Here is an 8953-nt window from a genome sequence, read left to right as displayed (position 1 = left end):
TATAAAGAAAGACATATTATCTAATGCTTGAATGCAATATATCTGAAATAAAAAGATGAGATGGTTACAAGTGGAATACGAGTGAACAACGCTAAATAACAATATAATGGACAAAAGATTTCAGTACATGAAAGTACAATGCACCGATTTGTTTCTCAATATTTTCCCATTTTTTTAATTCTCAAAACTGAGAAACCGAAAGATCAAAAAATAATTCAGAAAAAAGAAATTCAAAGATTTGGATAGTCCAATTTTAGAGGGTTCGGAAGTAGCCTAAAATTGATCTCTTGTGTGTTAGTAGTTGATGTAGGGTTGACAAGTTTTTATGTTATTAAGAAGAAAAGTTAATATCGGTAGATTCAATATTGATTCTGTATAGCACTGACATTCATTTTAACGATTCTCAGATTTTTTTTTTTTACTGACCCTCAACTAGATTTCAAGTTTCAAACATCATAATGGTCCCCGGAGATTTGTAACTTCATACAAGTCGTGTAGAGGTTATGGGGCGGCCCCACCTCTCTTCACCGGTTTTGATTTTAGAAATTTGAAGAATCGTCTGCACTACTTTCTCACAGTCTTTCAAGGAAAAGAAAAACTCATCAGGTTCGAAGTAACTAATTCTTTTGTTTCAAATTAGCGGGAATAGACATATATATTTCTATTCCCTCGAAAGTATATATTAGCTTCGAGTAGATGTCGTAAAACTAGAAGGGAGTTAATTGACATTGAGTTCAGGTGCGAGGGATATAAATGTTCTATCAACGAAACTTTATATAAAAGCTTTATGTCGTTCAAGTAATTCACCTGTCTCTTTATCTAAACATGAAAACTATCAATAAAATTAAAATCTATTTCAACAAGGGGAAAACAGAGTGTAAACAAAAGGTGCGTATGGAATATCTGGGTCTAAATTTAATCAGGGATTCATTTACGTGTAACACCTAATGGCAGCTCTTAACTCGTTGTCTTTTCTCTCTAATGGTAAGATTTCTTTTAACTTCTCCGTTTACATTTTTAAAAATGTGTTGCTAATTATAAATATTTACATATCCGTATGCCCTTTATGCGATATATATATGTATGTATGTATATGCTGACAAATCTTTATAAATATTGAAATTACGTCAACGTGAAATCTATTTACCTTTTTTTTTTTAATAAATTCCTTTTCAAATTATTTTTTATCAGAATCTCTAATGACAAGAACTGACTTGGACAATAGTGAAAGATTAATGCAGCTGTTCTAAGATCGTTGTTATTGTTTGTTGCAAGTATTTGATGTTTGTTGGTTGTTATGTTTAGAGGAAACATTGACACTCGAGAAAGGGTAGTGTGTGTGTGTGTATATGTGTTTCTGTGTATAGTGAAAGGAGTGTATACATATGTAGATGTCTTGCTAATTAATCGACAGTTTCGAAGTAAAGTTGATGCCTATATAGACTAACGTATTACTAATATTTACAAAACCTATAAAATAATCCGTTACTAACTGAAGAAGCACAACTATTACACAGATGAACATTATTGTATTTTAATAATTTTTTATTGCTTACAGTTGTATCACTAATGACGGCTACTGACCTAAACATTCAATTCTACTTTGTTCAAATTAAATCGACAAGTTTTTGTTTTATAACAAACGTTGAAGGAAATTAAAGTGTATGGTGATAGTTTTTCTTATCCCACATTCTGAGAAATCTGTTTCAGTTTAACAAACTTTTACTTGGTAATTTCTTTATAACAGCGTGATTCTGGTGACAGCCGTGGTTACCTTGGTTTAAAGTACCCCTTTCTGCCTTTCATCTCTAAATAACCCTTGTACTAAAGAAGAATGGTTGTTAGTCTTCCTGTAGCTTTTTCAACCTTTTCTGGACACTTCCCTCAATATAACTAAGAATACTATCAAAGAAATTGATATTTCTATTAATGCAACATCTACTTTATATGTCTAACATTCGTATATTCACTTTATCTAATTTGTGTATGAAAACGTCTGGCTGTGTTTTTAGTAGTGAAGTCAGTTATATTTGTACTCAGATATTTGACTTAAACTTCTTGTAAAATATTCCCCAACTCAGAGATATTATGTCAAATATACTAGGTTCACTCTTTACTGTGTTAAGACATGATTGTTTTTTGACTCTGAGCAAGGGTTGTATCCCTAACCAGCTGAAGTTCATTTACCTTGTGTTTGTTATCAGATGAGAGACAACTTGAGCTGAAATGGAATACTTGAAAGTAGTTGTTGGGGAAATAAGGAAGAATAGAGTTGATAAAATCAGGGAAAGTAAATACTTGAAGTCAGTTTAAAAGGAGGTGACATAATCATCATCATCATCGTTTAATGTCCGCTTTCCATGCTAGCATGGGTTGGACGATTTGACTGAGGACTGGTGAAAACGGATGGCAACACCAGGCTCCAATCTGATTTGGCAGAGTTTCTACAGCTGGATGCCCTTCCTAACGCCAACCACTCAGAGAGTGTAGTGGGTGCTTTTACGTGTCACCCACATGAAGGCCAGTCAGGCGGTACTGGTAACGGCCACGCTCAAAATGGTGTCTTTTATGTGCCACCCACACAAGAGCCAGTCGAGGGGGCACTGGCAACGATCTCGCTTGAAAATCCTAATATATGTGGAAATGTCTAGCATGGGAATCTTCTAAGCAAATTACTTTCCTGTGGGCTCCATTCCTCTCCCTTAGATTGGTGGTATTCTATCAGATCATCCTATCTCAGTGTATGCTGAGGGAGTCTTAGTCTAACACCTCTCATACAACCTAGACCATGAACAGAGATTTCAACTACACATTCAAAGACACTTCTCCTCCTCTCCTAGTCAGAAACACTACACACACACACCCCAAACACAGTCAGAAAATATTTCACCCTTTTCAAATCTTGTGTAAGACCCACAAAGTTTTACAACCACATCTTTTAACATCTGCTTTCCATGCTAGCATGGGTTAGACAGTTTGACATGGAGCTGTCCAGGCTCCAGCTATTTGTTGAGGCATGGTTTCTACTGCTGGATGCCCTTCCTAATGCCACCCACTTAACAGAGTGTGCTTGGTGCTTGTTACATGTCACCAGTATGGGTGCATTGACACAGCACTGGTGCGGGTGCATTAACACAGCTCTTGCATGGGTGCTTTTTAAGCGGCCCTGACACCTAAAAGGCCAAGCTTGACATGTCTTATCAAGTGCAGCAAATTGCCACATCTCCTGGTCCCTTGTTATTTCTTCAGTGATGTCCAATTCTGAGGATCCTTTCTTACGATCTGTGCAAGATTGGTGCCAAGAGAGCTCACTGCAGAGCACAAATGCAAATGTCTTGAGGTCTGCCAATGTTTACTCGATCACTACAACAATGAGGGCAAGGAATTTTTCAGCAGAATAGTCATAGGAGATGAAACTGGATCCAAAAGACAGAGGATAGAGTGGAAACATCCTGGCTCGCCAGTGACACAAGAAGTCAAGATTCAGTCTCGCATGGGAAACGTGATGCTAATCCTATTTTGAAACTCAAAAGGGCCCATACTGGAAGACTACCTGGAAAAGAGGTGTCTGATCAACAGTGCAAGTTACAGTACGTTGCTGGCCAACAAACTGAAGCCAGCAACACACCTCAAATGCCAAAGCCTATAGTCAAAGAAGGAAGTATTTGTTGTTGCATGACAGTGCACGCCCAGGCTATTGAAACCATTCACCAACTGTGCTACCCAAGCCTCCAATGAATTTCAGCACCTGACACACCTTCCAACCTGATCACTGCTCTTTGTTTTCCAGTCAGGCTCAAACTTTAATCACATGACCACAATAGTACCAACTATAAGTATGCACGCACAAAAGGCAGTGTGACAATAATAAAGATATGTCATAGCAAAAGGGCAGATAATTTTTGACTTTCCCTCATTTATTTACATAAGTAATACTAACATTACATTGCTATTATATATTTTCATACCAGCTTGCTTTGCTTCACTTTCATTTTGTATGTGACATCATCATCATCATCATCATCATCGTTTAACGTCCGCTTTCCATGCTAGCATGGGTTGGCCGATTTGACTGAGGACTGGTGAAACCGGATGGCAACACCAGGCTCCAGTCTGATTTGGCAGAGTTTCTACAGCTGGATGCCCTTCCTAACGCCAACCACTCAGAGAGTGTAGTGGGTGCTTTTACATGTCACCCGCACGAAAACGGCCACGCTCGAAATGGTGTCTTTTATGTGCCACCCGCACAAGCCAGTCCAGGGGCACTGGCAACGATCTCGCTCGAAAATCCTACAGGAGCCAGTCAGGCGGTACTGGCAACGGCCACTCTCAAAATGGTGCATCTCATGTGCCACCCGCACAAGAACCAGTCCAGGGGCACTGGCAACGATCTTACTTGGCTTGCCGGGTCTTCTCACGCACAGCACATTTCCAAAGGTCTCGGTCAGTAGTCATCGCCTCGGTGAGGCCCAATGTATGAAGGTCTTGCCTCACCACCTCAGCCCAGGTCTTCCTGGGCCTACCTCTTCCACGGGTTCCCTCAACTGTTAGGGTGTGGCACTTTTTCACGCAGCTATCCTCCTCCATTCTCACCACATGTCCATACCAGCGCAATCGTCTCTCTTGCACGCCACAACTGATGCTTCTAATGTTCAGCTTTTCTCTCAAGATACTTACACTCTGACGGGTATTCACATTGACATTACACATCCAACGGAGCATACTGGCTTCATTCCTTGCGAGCTTACGTATGTCCTCAGCAGTTACAGCCCATGTTTCACTGCCATGTAGCATGGTTGTTCGTACGCATGCGTCATACAGTCTGCCTTTTACTCTGAATGAGAGTCCCTTTGTCGCCAGCAGGGGTAAGAGCTCTCTAAACTTTGCCCAGGCTATTCTTATTCTAGCAGCTACACTTTCAGCGCACCCACCCCCACTACTAACTTGGTCGCCCAGATAGCGGAAGCTATCGACTACCTCTAGTTTTTCACCCTGGAATGAGATAGAAGTTGTTTCCTGTTTGTTTGCAGTCTTTATTGCACCTGAACATCTGCCACAAACAAAAACTAACTTGCTAGTTAACCTGCCTTTGATGTTGCTGCACCTCTTATGTGTCCATAGCTTGCACCGGGTACATCTTATAGAGTTACTACCTACTCCTTTTCTACATACTGAGCAGGGCCATCTACCTGAAGGGGTTTGTGTTTTATCTACCTTCCTACTTATTAGGATTTTGGTTTTAGCTAGGTTGACTCTAAGGCCCTTCAATTCTAGACCTTGCTTCCGAACTGAAACTTCTCCTCTAGTTCTGATAGTGACTCCGCAATTAGGGCAAGGTCATCAGCATAGAGGAGCTCCCAGGGGCAACCTGTCTTGAACTCCTCTGTGATTGCCTGGAGGACTATGGTAAATAAGAGGGGGCTGAGGACGGAACCTTGGTGGACCCCTACCTCTACCCGGAATTCATTGCTGTACTCATTTCCAACCCTCACCTTACTGGCAGCATCTCTGTACTTGGCTCGCACAGCTCTCACTAACCATTCTTCTATCCCAAGTTTCCTCATTGACCACCAGATAAGGGATCGGGGGACCCTGTCAAAGGCTTTCTCCATGTCAACGAAATCCAGGTACAGAGGTTTATCCTTAGCTAGGTATTTCTCCTGCAACTGTCTCACTAGAAATAAGGCATCAGTAGTGCTTTTACCTGGCACGAACCCAAACTGCATCTCATCTAAATTGATTCGCTCCCTAATTAGTTGGGCTATGACCCTCTCTGTAACTTTCATAACCTGATCTAACAGCTTGATGCCTCTGTAATTATTTGTATCTAAAGCGTCACCTTTACCTTTGTAGCAGTTGACTATGATGCTGCTACACCAGTCATTGGGTATGACTCCTTCGTGTATCACCTGGTTCGTAATACGGGTGACTAGGCTATAGCCAACACTGCCAGATATTTTGAGCATCTCTGCAGTGATTCCTGATGTGCCGGGGGCTTTCCCTGTCTTCATACTCTTGATTGCTTTATCTACCCTGGTACTGTCAACTCGGATAGCTGGTCCCTCTGTTGGGTCGACATATGGCAGGCTCTCTTTCTCCCATTCATTCTCTTTATTAAGCAATCTATCGTAGTGGCATCTCCAGACCTCTTTCTTTGCATCCTCATTTAATGCAAGCGTACCATCATCCATGCGAACACATTTCTCTCCTACAACATCACTATTCTCTCTCCTACACTGTCTTGCAACACGAAATACCTCGAGTCTTTGGTCCTCACGGCGCAGAACATTGGCAAATCTTTTCTTATCTGCTTCCCCTCTGGCTAAATAAACCTGTCGCCTAGCCTCCCTTCTGGCACATTGGTACAATTCCCTGCTACCACCGTTCTTCCAGTCCTTCCAAGCCTGTTTCTTTCACCATCATTTAACGTTTGTTGTTCAAGCTGGCATGGGTTCGATGGTTTGACTAGGGCTGGTATACTGAGGGGCTGCATCAGACTCCAGTCTGATTTGGCAAGGTTTCTACGGTTGTATGCCCTTCCTAACACCAACCACTCCAAGAGTGTAATGGGTGCTTTTACATGCCACTGGCACCAGTATCTGCCATGACTACAATTTCACTTGGTTTGATGAGTCTTCTCAAGCACAGCATGTTGCCAAAGATCTGAGTCATTTGTCGTTCCTTTTGTGAGGCCCAATGCTCAAAAGGTGCTTTTTACATGCCACTTGCATGACACCGGCATCAGCTACATTGCCTGTGTGCGGCCCAATGCTTGTGGGGTACTTTTTACGTGCCAATTACGTGACACTAGCATCAGCCATGACTGCAATTTCACTTCTCTTGATGGGTTTTCTTCTCAAGGAAATTTGGTTAGATTGTAGCTGACTTGGTGAAGGTCATTGTGAATATAAGCTGGAATCATTTGCTATGTCAACAGTAAGTAAATATGTTGTCACACCCAAGTATTTACATTTAAAAAGAATCAAAGATCAGAAAGAAGAATTTTAGAAGTAAAATTGTCTGAAGAAGAAAAGAAAGAAAATATTTAGGAGTAGGAGTAAAGTAGATTTGCTAGAAGATAGGACGGAAGAGAGGGAGATTGGAGATAAAGTTACTGGTCATTAGGGGAATATAGTAGTTCAAGGTAAATTGGTGGTTTACCACTTAACAATAAAACTCTAAATTCGCATATCCACATGCATGCACGTATTTCCTCTGTGTGCCTGTAGTATCCTATAGGTGTGCATGCACAAGTACATACCTGCATATTCTCATGTGCAGAGAAAAAGCTCTAGCGAGATCACAAGGTTAAGAAAAGATAAAGTTAGCTAAAAAAGTTGTATGTTATAAATAAATAGAGGTGCTTCAAGTGGAGGTGGAGGAATAGTTAGGGAATAATTGGAGAGGGTGCTATTATTTGTACCCTGAAAAAGTGTTACAATTAAGAGATCTGAATTAGTGATGAAGCCTAGAAGTGTTAGTGAGTAACAAAAAGTTGACCTTAGATATATATTCAGCCACTGCTGAGAGTGATGATATACATAAGAATATACAAATAAATAAACAAAGCAATAAGATAGAATTTTGTCATGAAGGAGGAGATGCACAAAACCCTAGCAAGTAATACAGAGCAAAATAATAGTATCATTTAAATGTCTGTGTAGATACCTACATAAGCAGACATGCATACATCCCACTGCACAAAACTACAGGATCCAAAACGTGTTTGTACACATGCACATGTGTGTATCTGCATATATAATTGTATGTGTGTATGTATACATACAGAGAGAGAAAATTTGAACTTTTGGAGACAATATTTACATATCACCTGAAGAAACTACTAGATCTCCTAATGCAGGGAAACAGTTGCATAATCAAGTACCTGCACACTTGGAGAACTACGTTGCATAGAAACAAATGTAAGGATTGAAAATAAATGTCCAACTGTACTCCTCATTGACTCCAAATCTTGGAAATTATATTTACATATATAGTGAGAATTTACAAAAAAAAAAAACACAAGATGAAGACTGGTGTGTAAACAACAAATAGATGTATTAGTTTAACGCTCGGGAAGTGAGAAAGTCTTTTACGTTTTGGGTCTATGCTCTTCAACAGAAATAAACAGGGAGAGAAAATATAAAAAGGTTTAGTGGCGAGCGATCTATCATGGCAAAATATATATATATATATTAATATTTCTAAGTCTCTCTAAAGGAGACTACGACAGCGGTACAGGAAATTAATAGTTATTAGTATTTCTATTTTTGAAAACCAGTGGATATATTCCACTGAATTTAGGTAAATAATCCTTCGAACAGATGGTCAGTAGCGACACCTGCCTGGTTCGGCTGCTCTGCATTGATAAGGGGCAAATACCCTGAAACTAGTCTGTAGATGCCAGACCAGCAAGGGGAAGCGGCTGACCTCTCCTTTTCAAAGGTTATAATGGACACAGGTTTGTGTGTCACATAGCTAGCTAGAGGCGATGGCCTCTTGGAGCTAATCAATGGCAGCATTCGTCCTATTTTCCTGGACTGCCATGTTAGCTTGGCAATAACTATTAATATGCATTGTAAATTGTTTTAGCAAAAACATCATGCTGCATAGGGAGGTAGTACTGTGACCGACATTTTAGGACAGCTGCTAATCACATGCATAGTGTCTTCCACAGAAACAGGACATAGCCTACACATGCAGTTGCACCCTGGGATTACAAGAGCGTCACTGTCTCTCTTGTTCACCGGGTACTTTGTGTCAAACTCTTGTTCCTGGATTGCAAGCGCATAGCCCTTAAATTATGATGTGATGTAGTGGTCTTGTGTCCAAGAGAGGCTGCGCTTCGTGTCGATTCTACAATCTTCTTCAAACTTCCGGGCATGGTCTTTTTTTTATATGCTGAGTGCTTTCCATCCAGGTCTTCTCTGAGGTGTGTGTGTGTATGCATGTA

At 40.5% G+C, this 8953-nt stretch overlaps 1 protein-coding gene across 4 annotated transcripts in view; it reads left to right on the top strand.

Annotated features, from left to right (window-relative positions):
• The first annotated feature begins 467 nt into the window (after window positions 1-467).
• Window positions 468-8953, top strand: part of LOC106883383 (uncharacterized) — a 35403-nt gene continuing 26917 nt past the window's right edge. For 2 of the 4 annotated variants that reach the window (XM_089350015.1, XM_089350016.1), the window contains exon 1: window positions 634-984. The gene's annotated coding sequence lies outside the window, so the exon portion shown is untranslated. Of the gene's footprint in view, window positions 607-633; window positions 985-8953 lie in introns of those variants that run through there. The other 2 variants (XM_089350018.1, XM_014934371.3) reach the window with 2 other exon arrangements.

Source organism: Octopus bimaculoides, chromosome 3 (assembly GCF_046866305.1).
Source record: "Octopus bimaculoides isolate indiv1 chromosome 3, ASM4686630v1, whole genome shotgun sequence".
Classification (NCBI taxonomy): Eukaryota; Metazoa; Mollusca; class Cephalopoda; order Octopoda; family Octopodidae; genus Octopus; species Octopus bimaculoides.
The sequence above is the reverse complement of the archived record's forward strand: the minus strand, read 5'-3'. Positions and strand labels throughout refer to the sequence as shown.